This window comes from Adiantum capillus-veneris, chromosome 7, assembly GCF_014529385.1.
Source record: "Adiantum capillus-veneris isolate H3 chromosome 7, ASM1452938v2, whole genome shotgun sequence".
Lineage (NCBI taxonomy): Eukaryota > Viridiplantae > Streptophyta > Polypodiopsida > Polypodiales > Pteridaceae > Adiantum > Adiantum capillus-veneris.
In genome coordinates, this window is record NC_140937.1 from 142054224 (window position 1) to 142070280 (window position 16057).

Here is a 16057-nt window from a genome sequence, read left to right on the forward strand (position 1 = left end):
GGTAAAGCAGAGATTCTTTTGGGAACTTGGGTTTTTGCTCTCAATAATTTTGAAACAAGCCTCAGGAGGGAAAAATTGGATGCATCCCATATGCTTCGGAATGATTTCCTCATGGAGGTTGCCAAGGATTACCCACTCAATGTTGTATTTGACAATCTAAATGATATTCCTCATGATATAAAAAGTAACAAGAGATATGTAGGACACTCTAAGTGGTATGTGCAAGACATAGCCAAGAGTTTAAAGCAAAACTAGGGCAACACAGATATTATGATACACTCTTTAACTAAACAACCCGACTAGCTACATCTCTACTAGAAACTTTGAAGTGTGGCCACCTTGCTGCCATTTTAAATTAACTACTCATATGTGTCCCTATTAAAACACTTTGCACCTTTAATGAACGCTAGTGGAGCATTTCTTTCAACTACATATGTTGCGTCTGAAAAGATTATCGCCAAATAGATCCCTCAATGGTTATCTATTTCATGCAAAAAATTTCACTTGATAAATGGTTTGCACAGCTGAGTACTGGTTGTCTATATTATTTTTCCTTAATATATATGGTAGACATATTGATTGATTGTGCAAAGTATTAATTGTTTATAGTGACTATTTGTATATTAAATCTTATTATTTCTCCTTAAAGAAGAAGGAAAGTAATAAAAGATTTTCATTAGATCATGTCTAAGTCGTTAAGCTAAGATGAGGGTATAATTTCTCATTATTATCACGGAAACACTAGTATTTCATGATGCCCACTTTATTAGGTCAAGTGCGGTGTCAATACTGATCAAAGGTTGTAGTAGCTACTTACATCAATGGAAATTTTTAGAGCTCGAGAATTCTTCTATATCATATATTACTAGATCCTCCTAGAGGACAAAACCTCCAAAGAGGATCAAAACCTAGTGTCTTTTAAGGGTTAAAACTACATATTGTTGGCAATGGTGCATGACCCACCAAACCCATTAAAGATTTTAATTCACAACACTACGATTTGAGAAAGATGGTTTTAAAATTGAGTAGAATAGATGGGCAAAAGCACCAAATTGGTCCAAACGGTTGGTCAGGTTCACATGAGGTTTTGTTTAGCTTTTTTTCAAGCCAAACATTTTCCTTGCTTGCAAATTTTTTCCATGTGAAGGCAACCATGCTATTGCTCGTAGATAAATTGCCTTCTGAAGGCTATGAGGTGCCTTTCAGGTTGTTTGATCTATTTATTTATTTAAAAATCTAAATATTGGATGGCTAATGAACATTTATCTAACCTTAACACCTCTCATTAACATCTTCACATGTATTCAACAAGATTCATACTATTCTAGTGATTTATTAGTCAAAGGATATGTTTGCAGGTGTTTATAACCCTTTGTCGACTTTCAGCTAATTCTGGTATAAACAGCCATAAAAGTCTTCTGGGTGTAATAGTTTTGAGTCTTTTATACAGTTGTATCACTCTAGACGCTAACTGACAATGCTATTCTTTTTTAAGTAAGTATTTTAATTGACATAAATTGATTTACCTTAAATAGAATGGAACCTTGTTTTACTTCATGGCCAATTATTAACACAAAATTAACACATGTTGCATTTGTTAACTATACTTTGCTGCGAGTTTAATAGTTGCAGCTCTCTCCTACATATTCTGCACGTATGTACATCAAATACTTACTCCTCTTTTCATATTTTCTTTACCTACATTAGCTTATGAGCTATGAATCTGGTCATCTTTCACATTGTGGCTTAAGCTTGTGCTAAATGGAATTTCTATTGAGATCATTTGATATTAAGCTATAGCTACTCACATGACCTCGGGTGATTTGGGATGATCATTGATGTTTTTACATACTTCATTACTCTAATCTATTCCAATTCGGTATCAAACAGGTAGTAAATGTTTTATTATTTTATGTTTTGTCTAGTCCATTGGTCACGTGCACACAAATTTGCCAGTTTAGAAAGTGTGTAAATGCTTATCTTTGTGTAGATTCGTTGATTTAGGCAACACCAGTTATACGTGTAGATCACCGGTTTAGGCAGCACGAGTGTAGATTGGCCGATTTAGGCAGTACACCAACAAACTGTAGATTCACTATTTTAAACAATATTGAGTGCAAATTGCCAATTTAGACAGCAGAAGTACAGATTCGTCAATTTAGGTATCACAAAACTAAATGTAGATCCTTCGATTTAAGCAGCATTGGTGCAGATTTGTTGAGGTAAGCAACACATCTCATTGGTATAGATTCGTCGATTGAGGAAACACCGATCACAAAATCATGTTGCAGTGGTTGGCCACCATTGTCCCTAGTATGATTTTGTTACCCGGGTATATATAATGAAAGTGATTTGGATTAGGACTTATATTTTGAATTTGGATTTGGATTTGGACTTGGTATATGATAATTTCGTATGGCAACAGTGTTTATGAAATCGGACTTGAGATTTACGAGAATTAAGTTACTAAACAACAAGTGTAACCAATGATATCCTGATACATCAAGGTATGACATATACTACTTATTCTCATGGTATGGGACACTAGAATATGTAGTATGTGGATGACGCCAGGCATAAGCAATGTTATTTAGTTCTATGAATTTTTCTTTTAATACATGATACTTCTAACACATAATACTGACCATTTTTTTTTACAAATATGGTTTGCAGATTCTTATCTTCGCAACTGAGAAAAATTGCTTTACAGTAGAGACATATATAATGGAAATTGATATATATTTATTTTATTGCAGCTGACATGTGGAAAAAGCATGACCGGTCTATGGGCTATGCGAAAGGCCGTCACATTTATGTATATTTTATCATTCAAGTGCTCTTTATGAGCTATGACCATTTATGTATGGCCGAAAAATGTGTATTCATTTTGAGCATTCAAGAAATCTATATATAAATATGTGCAACAGGAAAATGCTCACTCTTGCACAGGGGGAGATTGCACCCAATGTCTATGTTATTCTTCTCTCCTCTCTTCTCTTCTCTCTCATCGTGCTGATGTAGCACTCCACTCTAGGAGGTGCATCTGCACGTGCTTTTACTCTTGCTCTCACTCTCTGTTTTTCTCAGATCGTGTATAGCTTTATAGTATGCTTGTGCGACTATCCATGTATGCATATCAATCCTTTTTGTTGTCTATAGCGTGCTATTTCTTTATTTTGTAGGTCTCTCTACACTTTTGATTGTAGCAACATTTGTAGATGCTCTATTTGTGCATATATGTGTATATGAGTGCCTCTTTTATGTGGATTTTTCTGGTAGAAGAACATGTGAAGAGGAGTGGTATGACCAAAAGAAAAACCTTGTTCCACATATTGTTGAGGGGGAAATTTTTTGAGCCTAGAGTTATATATGGTAGTTGCATGCTTGATCATTTGCTTGTAGTTGTTAGTATGAAGAGATGTCTCCAATGTTTTATAATCAAGGTTGTTGATACTAATGTCTGCATTGAGGTCACCAATTGTGATGCTAAGAATGTTGTTTGTTGTGTTTTGTGTGAAATTGTTGAGAAGGAATAAGAGGGAGCTTAGTGGAGATTTTTGGTTACTTATTATAAACAGTAATGATTTGCAACCTTTGATAGTTTGAAATTGTGTATGATTCTTGAAGGATCTCAATGCCTGGAGCAGAAGCTGCTTCATTGGATAAGACTCTAAATAGTTGCCTAAAATGAATGGGCAACCCATATCCATTATAATGATGGATGTGATTGAAGGCTTCTAGGAGGAGTTGAGAGGAATTCTTATGTCCCTCTTTTTTCTTGTTTCTCACAAGAGATCGACGGAAGTGAACGTCACATCATTGCAAATGTATGACATGCATGCTTGAATGGAAACAACATGTAATGATATTTATGGCATGGTGTGTATGTCAATGTGTGGAAGGGGAAGCATATAAGAACGTCCATTGTGCATTCGTTTGGAGTCTACTCATCTCTTGAAGCACATTTCTATCCAGTTCTTTTTTACAGGGTGCAATTTATGCAAGTTTGTCTGGAGACCATGTTTAGTGAGTTTTTGCCAACTTGGAAGTCTTTGATGATTTGGAATATATGTGTCCATGTTAGGTTGATTCTTGCAATATTATATTGAAGATTCTTGGCTCTTTGTTTTGCTTCAATTGAGTTCTTGAAGAATTTTATCCATGCAATGTGAGAAGTTGCATTGATTTGAATGGTTTTGGGAATGCCATTGGCTCCATTCACCAAACCATCACGCCTATCAATGGTGCAAGCGAAAATCTCCACTATCATGTATGCCTTTAGTTGAAGGATTGCTAGTAGTCCTCCTAAGACTTTGGGGTCATTAGGAACAATGAGATTTTGGGAGCATGTTTTGTGGTATTTATCAGGTTTCCTCACAATGTAGGGTACGCCTGGCAAGGTTTCAAAAATAAGATGGTTCTGCTTGTTCTTCAATATGTTTGTTACGATTTTGATTGATTTGTTCAAGGTCTACTTCACTGTGTCTTTCAATCTTGATTCTGTTCACTACACTCACAAAATTGATATTTGTTTGTTGCATGGTTTTGTTTGAGGTTGTACCATTTTACATGGGAGTGCTAGAATGAGGGTGTGAGCTGAGCGCATGGGCTTTCTGATGGAGCAATGTCCATGACCTTGCACGGAGCTTGGTTGACAAATGTCTCCATAAAATATAACTACGATACCACCAAAAGGTTGAATCTGGTTGTGTTAGCATGCAGCCTGGTGACAATCACACCAAGGAGTTTGTTACCTATTAAGGAGCCTGGTCGAACACGAGTAGCATAAGGTTCCTGTAAAGTTGTGAAAGCTCCACTAGACTCTCTATTGAAAGGCTTGTATTTGTTTGTATAATAAGAGGCAAGCTTAGGACTGAATGTGTCACCAAATTTAATTTTGGTCTCTTTAAATGATTTTCTCTCTCTAGAATTTTCCATTTCAAAGAGAGAAATAAAAACAATGGAAGGACCAAGTTACAAAGATCGTTAAAAGGTGTGTTTCGGTCCTTAGGGTGTCAAATGGGTGAATCAACCTTCAAAAGTGCCAATGCATTTAGTTTAATATGCATCTCAAGACCTTAGGTTTCCAAAAGGATGATGCAACATTTAGAAGCATCGATGGAATTTTTTTTGGAATTAAATGTTCTTTTAAGGGACTAAAATGAATTAAAAATAAGTCTGGATGCTTCTGGAAGTGTGTAGGAATGGCAATTAAAAGGGAGATGTGGGCTAGCTTAAATAAAGCTTGATGACCCCTCATTATTCATGCACACACCCCCTTAGGAATGAGTGGTGGATACTCCTCAAAAGGAAAATAGTGGGTATAGAACTAAAGGAAAGGCCCATAATTGGTTGAATCGCCAAAAGGAGACTTAGTGAGACTATTTTTGGAATATCTCACGATAGAGAGCTAATCTTTAAAAATGTCACTTCAACTAGACCAGAAACGGTGAGATCTAGAACTTTCACATTGAACAGTTCTACAATCTCGCGATCTATTGCAAGGTTGAAATTGGTGTCCATAATCACTCATTGTTTCTTGTATGCGTAATTTTGTCCTTGCACACAAATATATGTGCTAGCAAATTATGATAAGCAGAGGCTTGAAAGGTCTCATGGACAATGGTACAATGTCATCAAAGAACATTTTATTATCATTAGGATCCATGATGTCTACCATCTTCCTTCTTTTTAGCAGTAGGGTTCTTTAGTTTTCAAAGTCTGCATCTATGAATTTATTTATTTTTGTTTGAGCTATGTAGTGGCAATGGGAGAGCAGTGTAGGCAGCTTACTTGGAAGTGATCTCTTGGGTATTGATAATTGCACTTTCAATATTTTTTAGTCTATTTGAAGTTGGAGTGTTGTTTTTCTTGCATACATCGAGCACGGTTTGGACATCTTTGCTTGTTGAAGAGTCGTTCTTGGTCATGTAGGATGTGTAATATCATCGAGCCTGGTTTGGACAGATTTGCTTGTTGAAGAGTCGTTCTTGGTCATGTAGGATGTGCAATATGAAACTGCTCCGTGAGCATTAAAGATGAATTGGATGTCACCCAATTAATAAACAATACTTTGTCGAATTTATTTGTGAAGATGTCTTTTGGTTGATGTTTGAGAATAATAGTTGGCTCAACAATATCAACAGAGAGGGATTGGTAAAAGAGATTATCATCCATTAAAGGAGATGCTTTTTGTCAAGCAAGATACATCGAGACAATACTATGCAAATTTGGACTTGAGGACTACAAACCTATTGCTACTCTAATGAAAACAAGTTTGAAATTGAAATCTAGAGATCTTGCAAATGTCACATTGTATCAGTGGATGTCTTATTTATGCCTACAATACAAGGCCAAATATATTGAATTTTTGGTCTCTGGGTCAATAGATTAATGCATAGCCCAAGGTCTAAGCATTGGGAGGATGTTAAAAGGATCTTTTGCTACTTGAGTGGCACTTTATATCTTAGGTTCTTTTACTTTTATCCCAAGAGGGGATCATTTGACGCTAGATTTGCATGCTTTTTCAAACTCAAATTGGGTTGGTTGTTATGACACACGAGTGTCCACAATTGGTTTTTGTTTCATACTTTGCAATTCATGCATATTATGGTTGCAGCAAGAAGCAAACTATTATGGCCACTTCTAGTTGTGAGGCTAAGTACAAGCCAGTCTTCACATACGCCTTATGGTTGATTTGGGTGTTGGACAAGACACTGCAAAGATTATCTACATTCACAGTCAGAGCACATTGGTAGTTGCAGGGAACGCACGTTTTAATGCTCGCCAAAAGCACATTCTAGTGCATTATCACTATGTTAGGGAGAGACTCTTAGCAGGAGAGATCAACTTGGCTTATGTGCTGACACAAGACAACCTTGCACATCTCGTCACAACAATGACATTGTCTCATGAGAAGTTTGAAGCATTCCATGAAGCTTTGGGCTTGCTTCCCTTTGTGGATTGATCACGTCCTTAAGACATGGCACTTCCTTTTACACTATGTGCCAGCTCTCATTAATCGCATCAATCCCATGGTGGGGTATTTGTTACCATATATGTGGTAGTGATGTGTGTGAACACACTTAGGACAACCAGGGAAAGTTTTCCCTCACTAGCATTTCCCCGGTGCATTGTATATAGATTCATCACTATAGGACTAACTTCTATTTTTCACACTAAGCAATACAATATCTATTATGTGCCTTGAGCTTCTTCATCTTCTTTAAGTTGTGTGTCCATCCCTACAACCCTAATTCCAACATCTCTATGCACAAATATTGAAATCAAGGAGACAATTCAAGCAATCATACGTTCTCTTCTCATAAATGAGGAAGAATTGTTGGGAAGATATATGCTTCCGTCAAATAAGGTATGCTCATTTGATTTTTCATGTTACTTACATCTTACAAGCAAAAATATCTAAATTATGCTTTCACATTATGTGGAAGGATTCAAATTAATTTAGTAGCATATCTCAATGGCTACTTAGCATGGTAGATATTGCTACTACTATAATTAATACGCAAAGTTTTGTGTCGCATGATTGATGAGAGGGAAGATTTTTCTTAAAGCCCATGTCTTTCTTGCTAAAGGGCACTGTGGTATTTAAGCTACATTTAGTATTATGATAACAATGTTTTAACTTACAATACTTGAGAACAAGATGTATTCTTGAATATATTTCTCAATATTTGAAGTGTCATAAAGTTTACATACTTTGCTACAAATAAGTATTGGTGGGAACTTTGACCTAATGTAGTAAACATAAAAAACACCATCTAAGAGTGACATAAAAAACTAAGTTTACAGAAGTATTATGACCATCCAAATGAAATTCAAGTTACCCACTGAAGTAGAAGATCTAACCTTCCTACCCATAGCTAATTCTACTCTAAGATCTATATCAGAGTGTTAAGGCAAAATGAGGTTTCTGATGCACTTAGGAGATATGAAAGAATGTGTACCTGAATTAATCAATAAGGTAAAATGGTTACCTTGATACTCTACTGGAGTTTGAATAACTGAAAATTGTTCCCACTCCTTGATGTTCAATTGCAGCATGAACATACGCGTTTGCCTGATTTCCTTCACCTCTAGCCCCTTGAGTTCTATTGACTTGAGGTCTTCCTTGAGGTCTTTGATTTCCTCCTCCTCCTGGATGAAGTTGACGGTTAGTTCTTGTTGACAGGTGATCCATTCCAAACAAAAGGTGGAGGGCCTAGTCTAAAATTCCCCTGGTTTTGAGGTTGTCTCCTAATTGAAGTTCCTCTAAACTGTCAATAGTCTGGGTCTAAAGTTTTCAAAATTCCGATTTGGATTGAAGTTTCTATATTCATAATTGTCCACCAATCCTGTGAATCTTGAATAGTTGAAGGGACAATCCCTGGATTGATGACCAGGTTCAAGACAACTGTAGCATAAATGATCCTGTTTAGCTTTCATGCGTAATAAGTTCTCTCTTCTTTGTTGTGGATTTCCAGATCTTTGTTCCTCCTCGGAACGAGGTCTTTTGATTTCACAAACAGGAAAAGGTTTTGGTTTCCTCTTTTCGGTAGTAGATAACTCTATTTCAATGGGTTTTCTGGCATCAAGGACATCTGCAAAATTGGTAAGACAAAGACTCTGAAGTTTAGTCTTCATATGATTATATAGCCCTGACATGAATCGAGCTACCTTGACCTCTTGAGTCATCCTTGCTGGAGCATCCTTGACAAGGGTTAGGAAATTTTGATAGTATGATTCCATATTTCTGGTTCCTTGAGTACATTCAAGAAACTCATTCATACGGTCTGAATATGATAGATCTTGTTTTGATAGTTCTTCTTAAGTTGGGTCTTAAAATAATCCCAAGTTGCAGCACTAGGATCAACATTGTTCTCTGTGCAATGGTCTCTCCACCAACGCTTGGCTGTTTTTCCTAATTTGAACTTAGCGATTATAGCTTTGTTTGTCGCTGATGAATGAGCCAAATCAAAGTAGTCATACATGCACTAAATCCAATCTTCAAGAACTTTGCCTCCATCTTTGCCTCCCGGCTAAAATTCCCAAGGTGAGACTTGCGAAGCATAGCATTGATGACTCTATCGATGATGGTGTGTTGAGAAACACTAGGCACATTTGCGTTAGCACCAGTCGCATTTCCTCTAGGAGGCATGGTAACTTACTGCACCATATCAACCAAGGTCACACTTAGCAAACTATTCTATTCCGCTCGAAGTCCTTAAATCAAATAGAATAGACGTTTAAAAATAAGATGAGAAGAAAATAGGAAAAAGAGTAATGAATAAATTAACCCAATTTCTATATCACAAAACTTTGGGTTTTTGAAAGTCTACAAGGTGCCTCAAAAGTTTCTAATAAATCCTAATGGCTCTAACATAATGCACTCGGTAATATCCATTGTGACATCCTTCCACCAATGGAGTATAGTTGTTCCATTCCTTGAGTATGTCTGATGGTTGACTCCAATAGTCATTTATGATCTTTGGCTGGAACATCTCTTCGTTGGCGTGTGAGTCATACCATTCTTGAGTAAGAGATTTGTTTGTTATAGGTACTCCCATTTCAATGTGAACAATCGCCTTCTTGTACCCAAAGTAGTCATCAAAGAAAGCAGATTCCTTTGGAAACACGTCCGGTGTGTCCCATCCCACTAAGCTATGAATATTTGCACAGTCTGCAAGGCATTGAGGTCTGTTGTAGGCATTGTATAAAATTTTTACATTGCAAGGATTGTAGATTAGTGACTTCCCAAATAAGTCAAAGAATAACTCGCAAGGTACTGGACTATAGGAATGCTGGTCATTGTTTTTGCATTGCCGTCCCCATATTAAACATAACAATGTCAAAGCATCCCGTAGAAATTACTAAAGGAAGTATGTTTCTGGCCATCCATGTTTCTTTTGTCGGTCTTAGGGTAAGTTCATAAGCATTTATGTACAATATTCAATTAATAGCAACAATCTCCATTCCCAAATTAGACTGTATCCACTCGATACTCCCAACAGGCGAGGGTTTGTGATGAGGTGGTCTAAAATCGGGGTTCTCTGCAGCATAATGATACCAAGCTTGAAAGGTATTTGGTACAATGAAATCCGTAGACATCAACCTTTTCTTCTCTCCCTCGTTATGCGTGGTAGTGACAAGCCTTGACACTTCCACTCCAGTTTGGAAATGCTCTTCCACCATAAGGCGAGAGAGTATATTTGTCCATATCCCTCGAGGTAAACAATCAGTCATCTATACACATATATCAAGGCTATCTATTGTTGATGAAAAAGTTTCAATGTTTGCATCTAGAAGTGACTTATGTATCACCTTCTATTATGGTTCAAATGTTTCAGCAAGACTCGCAAATGATTGCAATCAAAAGTATGTAGTTTCTTTAAAAATTATGTACACTCCTCTTTCATGTATGCTAGGAGCATCACTTTTGCCATAATTATTGGCAAGTATGATCATGGATATGCAGGTTCGGATCTATTTTTGCTAAATGCATGCACACTAGGTGTTATGGGCCCTAGTGTTTAAGAAAGGCTGATTTGGAGTGGCATGCATATTCATCAAATTTATTGCTTATGAAGCATTTTGCACTCTATGTGTAGTATCTCTATGAGATTACTTTTGGATCTACCAACAATCTCACCAATAGAGGTAACAGCTTGGTTTGGGTGCTTGTGGATTCCTTAGCAATGTTGCCTGATATTGTGATCGCCATTTACCAGTTACTTTGGAAGAATTTCTATAAACCGTGGGAAAGCACACCTTAGTACTATTAGTTAGCTAATGAGGATAGGCAGATTTCAAGTGTGATCTTGTGCTAAAGGATATGCAAAGAGCACACGTTAGCACCAAGCAACCCAATTAGAAAGCATGTATCGCTCTAGTTAGACTTTGCTAACCATAAGATAAAGCATGTTTGCGATTAGGTTTAGTCATGTTTAAGTCAGGTTCTCAACCTTGAAGACTAGTTATCGTGGGGTTGTTTACTAAGACGATAAGATAACAACTCAAGGACTTAAGTTTTGTTGATGAGTTACACCAGCCAGTTACTTTCATGGAAAGTGAAAGAGGTACTCTTTAGAGTACATATTTGTTGTGATAACTTGTTTAATATACTCATGTGGGGTCTAAATGGAGTTTACACACTATGTTGGTTATGGGACAGTTATACAATAGGGTTGCAAAGGGACAACAATGTGAACAATCAAGATGTTAGTCTTGGTTTCATTGAACCTCCTTTTGAACACTATTTCGGTCGAACAAATGGTTTGATCCATGAAGGATGCCACTGTGGAAAACATTAATGCTCATATGAAGATATAATCAGTTTTGTTTTTGAGGACAAAAACGCGTCTCCAAGGGGGGAGTAATGTCAGGCCTAGGGTAAGATCAGGCAGGCCAAGGGAAGACTGAGCCATGCAGTCAAGGGGGCCCTATTATTAACAAGGCTAGCAAGACATGGCCTATATAGGGCATGGCTGGGTGGAGAGTTGTAAAGTGTGAGCTTTGTCCCAAGGTGTGAGTCAAGGAGAAGAGAGTGGATTTATCCCACATGCTGTGGAGCAAGGCTGTAGAGCTACTTAAAGCTCATTTTAGAATGAATAAAACAACAACTCTATTTTGCACTGCATGCTTGTCTATGGTGAGCTTGTGCTAAGCTAAGTCAATACTCAATATTGTATTTATGAGTCCAAGCTAATTCTATCTCGGAACCTAATTCACTTGAGTGATAACTTTGCTTACACACACACTCACACATTGAAGCTATGTTTCTCTTTCATCCACCATAGCTAGCACGATCCAATTCCTAACATTTGGTATCAGAGCCATGGTGTGCTAGCTAAGATTGTCATTATGCATTAGCGTGTGTTAATCATTAGCATCTCCATTAGATCGATTAGCATTTCATTGTTGTGGCCCATTGACATTTTCATAACTAGTTGCATCTCACTAATTAAGCACTAATCTAGTTATGTGTGGGCATGTCCTTGGCACACCCAAGAGGCCACTACCCTCCATGGCTAGATAGACTTGATTAGGGAGAAGATTAGTATCCAATTTTTGCATGCTCTAGTCATTTTTGTGTCAATTTTCTAGTTGTTTGCATCTTCAATTGATCTTCCTGATTTTGTACTTATCAAGCTTTAATCACCTCATCTCGAAGCTCTCCTCGCAAGCTCTCCATAGAGTCCCTAAACACTCAAATCCGAACTCGGGAGCCCCTTCATCTCTATGCCCAAATCTCTTTCTAAAGATAGGTGTGTGTGTGTGTGTGTGTGTGTGTGTGTGTGTGTGTGTATGGAAACCTGCTAAGCTCATTTAACATTTCATTTTACGGAGCCTCTTCACAAGAAATCATGTGGGCTTATTGACTAGCCCAAATTAGGTAATCCATTCTTGGCATTGGGGTCCGAGGTTCAAATTGGCAAATCCAAAGTGGGCTAGGCGGGCGGTGTTGGGGTAAGCCCAACTTGTGGTGACAAAGTGGTGTCTATCTATGAGGCTTGCATAAATTGGTTAGACCGGAGGTCCCTAACACCTTAAGGTTTTGGGGTCTGGATGGCTATACCAATTTGTGGAACGTCACAGTTAAGCGCATATGCGCGGGAACAGTACTGGGATGGGTGACCTCCCGGGAAGTTGTTTCCCTCATCTGAATGAATTTCACACAATTTTCAGCCAGTTAACAGCACAGGAGATAGTCTTTCCAGATTCAGTGAAGGCTATGTTTCTCTTAATCACTTTGCCAGACAGTTGGGATACTTTTCGTACAGCGTTAAGTAATTCTGTTGCGCCAGAAGGTCTTACAAGTCTCAATGTAGAAGGCAGCTTGCTCACAGAGGAAGTGAACAGGAAGAACATTGACAAAGGCAAAGGCAATAGTGCTTTGGTCGTTCGAGGGAGACAACAGTTTAAAGAGAAGAAGGGTAAGAAGGCACAAAACCGAAGTAAGTCTCGTGATTCGAAGTCAAAGGATGACATAGAATGCTACCATTGTGGCAAGAAGGGTCACATGAAGCGAGATTGTACGAAGTGGAAACAAGAAAAAGGAAAAACAAAGAGTTCTGAGCAAGATGAAAAGAAGAGTTCAGTGAAGATTGAAGAGGTGAATGTCACAGGATCTGGTTCAGACAGTGATTCTGGTATAGCAGCTGGTGACATCTTCCTTACAAGAAATCTTGATTCTGTTTTCTTGACTGCAGAGGATGGACATGCTATGAGTGATTGGATTATCGACTCAGGGGCATCTTTACATGTTTCTCCGCACAAAGAGTGGTTTACATCATATGTGGCTACTAAAGATTATGTCAGACTTGGCAATGAGCAGGTTTGTGACATACTTGGAGTGGGAGATGTGCAGTTGAAGTTTCAGAATGGCTCTTCTTTATGGCTCAAGAATGTCAGACATGTTCCAGCAATCCGAAAGAGCTTGATTAGTACAAGGAAGTTGGATGATGCGGGTTATGTGACAGTTTTTGGGAACGGCGCTTGGAAGATCTCCAAAGGTTCGATGACTGTAGCACATGGCAGCAAGTCAGGAACTCTGTACACCTTACATGTTTCAGAGGTTAAAAACCATGTAATTAATGTGATTGAGCAGCCAAGTGTGTCACTGTGGCATCGTAGGTTGGGACATATGTCAAAAAGAGGAATGGAAATACTTTCTCATTATGGTTATTTGCCTGGCTTTTCATTTCAAGATTTTGAGTTTTGTGAGCATTGTGTTTATGGTAAGCAAACACAGGAACCGCACAGATCAAAGAGGAATCGTAGGGACGAACGGTTAGCTCTTGTACACAGTGATCTATGCGGACCAATGCCTAGTTTGTCACTAGGGGGAGCATCGTACTTTTGTACATTCATAGATGACTATTCTCGCAAAGTATGGGTTTACTTCTTGAAGCACAAGGATGAGGTGCTCAAGGTCTTTAAGACATTCTTGCAGCTGGTGGAGAATCAGAGTGGTCAGAAGCTGAAGTGCTTGAGAACTGACAATGGTGGAGAGTACGTTTCCAAAGCTTTTCAAGACTTTTGTGAAGCAAAAGGGATTAAGCGGGAACTTACTGCACCATATAATCCTTCACAGAATGGGGTTGCAGAACGTATGAATAGGACCATACAAGAGAAGGTCAGAAGCATGTTGTCAAATGCTGAGTTGCCTGATGGATTTTGGGCGGAAGCAGTGGCTACAGCAGTCCATTTGATCAACAGGTCTCCTAGTAGGGTTCTGGATAAGAGTGCAGTGTCCGAGATGCTATGGACAGGCAAGGCACCTTCGTATAAGCATCTTAGAGTCTTTGGTTGTGAAGCTTATAGCCATATTCCTAAGGAGTTCAGAAATAAGTTAGAACCAAAGAGCAAGAAGTGTATATTTCTTGGCTACGGAGAATCGGGCGAGATGGGTTACCGGCTTTGGGATCCTGAGTCCAGAAAGCTTATTCGTAGCAATGATGTGCATTTCAATGAAGCCAAGTTTCATGCTAAGCCAGAGAAGGCAGAGGAGATCAGAAGAGTTGTCTTCAGGGAAGATGGACCTAGTGCTAGCACATCAAGACAGCATGGTTAGGCTCAGGAATAGCCTATAGTGGCTAGAGAGGCAGAATCAGTTGTGGTGAGACGTTCTGAGCGTGTCTCCAAACCACCTGATCGTTATGTGCCATCTCTAAATTATGTCATGCTCACAGATTGCGGAGAACCATCTTGTTACAAGGAAGCATTACAAATGGTTGACTCAAAAAAATGGCAGTTGGCCATGCAGTCAGAGATGACAGCTCTGCATAAAAACCAGACATGGAAGTTGGTTAAATTACCACAGGGCAAAAAGGCTCTACCTTGTAAATGGGTTTACAGGTATAAGATCACCGCTCATGATAGTCAGCCAAAGTACAAAGCAAGGCTTGTTGCCAAGGGCTTTAAGCAAGAACAAGGCATTGACTTTGATGAAGTCTTCTCTCCAGTGGTCAAGATGACTACATTGAGATGCTTTCTTGCATTGGTTGCTATATTGGATTTGGTGTTGCACCAAATGGATGTCAAGACAGCGTTCTTGCATGGTGATTTAGATGTGGAAATTTACATGCAGCAGTCAGGAAGGGTTTGTTGAGAAAGGCATGGAACATTTGGTATGCCAGTTGTTAAAGAGTCTTTATGGCTTAAAACAATCACCGAGGGCATGGTACCATAAGTTCCACCAGTTTATGCTTTCTCAAGGCTACAAACGTAGTGAGTTCGATCACTGTCTATATACAAAGAAGGCTAAGGATGGTAGTTGGTTGATCCTTATTTTGTATGTGGATGACATGTTGATTGCTGGCAAGCACTTGGAAGAAATTTCAGCTTTGAAGTCAAAGATGGCAAAATCGTTTGACATGAAAGACATGGGTGAGGCAAGTCATATACTTGGTATGCGCATTGAGAGAGACAGATCAAAGAAGTTGATTTGGTTATCTCAAACAGAGTATATTGACAAGGTTTTGCAACGTTTCAATATGGAGAAGGGAAAGGCATTGAGTGTTCCATTGCCACCATATGTGAAACTTAGCAAACAAGATTGTCCTGTGTCTGAGGAAGAAAAGGGAATTTCATAGTTACTTAAAGTGTGAGGGCAACAACTTCCCGGGAGGTCACCCATCCCAGTACTGTTCCCGATTCCCGGGAAGTTGTTGCCCTCATGAACAATTGGGAATTTATGTTCATAGATTTACAGTTACTTAAAGTGCCACATTGGACTTTAAGTGGGAGGTTGTTGGGATTAAAGCCCAAGTGGCCTCTTATGCAGATATGGCTGGGCGCCCACCTAACTCACTTCCCTCTAACTCTTTGTATATACTAACTTATACTTTGTGAATACTAAGGAATTGGGAGATAACCCTTCTAACAGTTCTCTGCGTACTATACTGTGTAAGCTCACTGTGTGTGTGTGTGTGTGTGTGTGTGTGTGTGTGTGTGTGTGTGTGTGTGTGTGTGTGTGTGTGTGTGTGTGTGTGTGTGTGTGTGTGTGTGTGTGTGAGAGTCGACCCACGCTCCGCTCCGCGACTTCAGGCGGACCCGA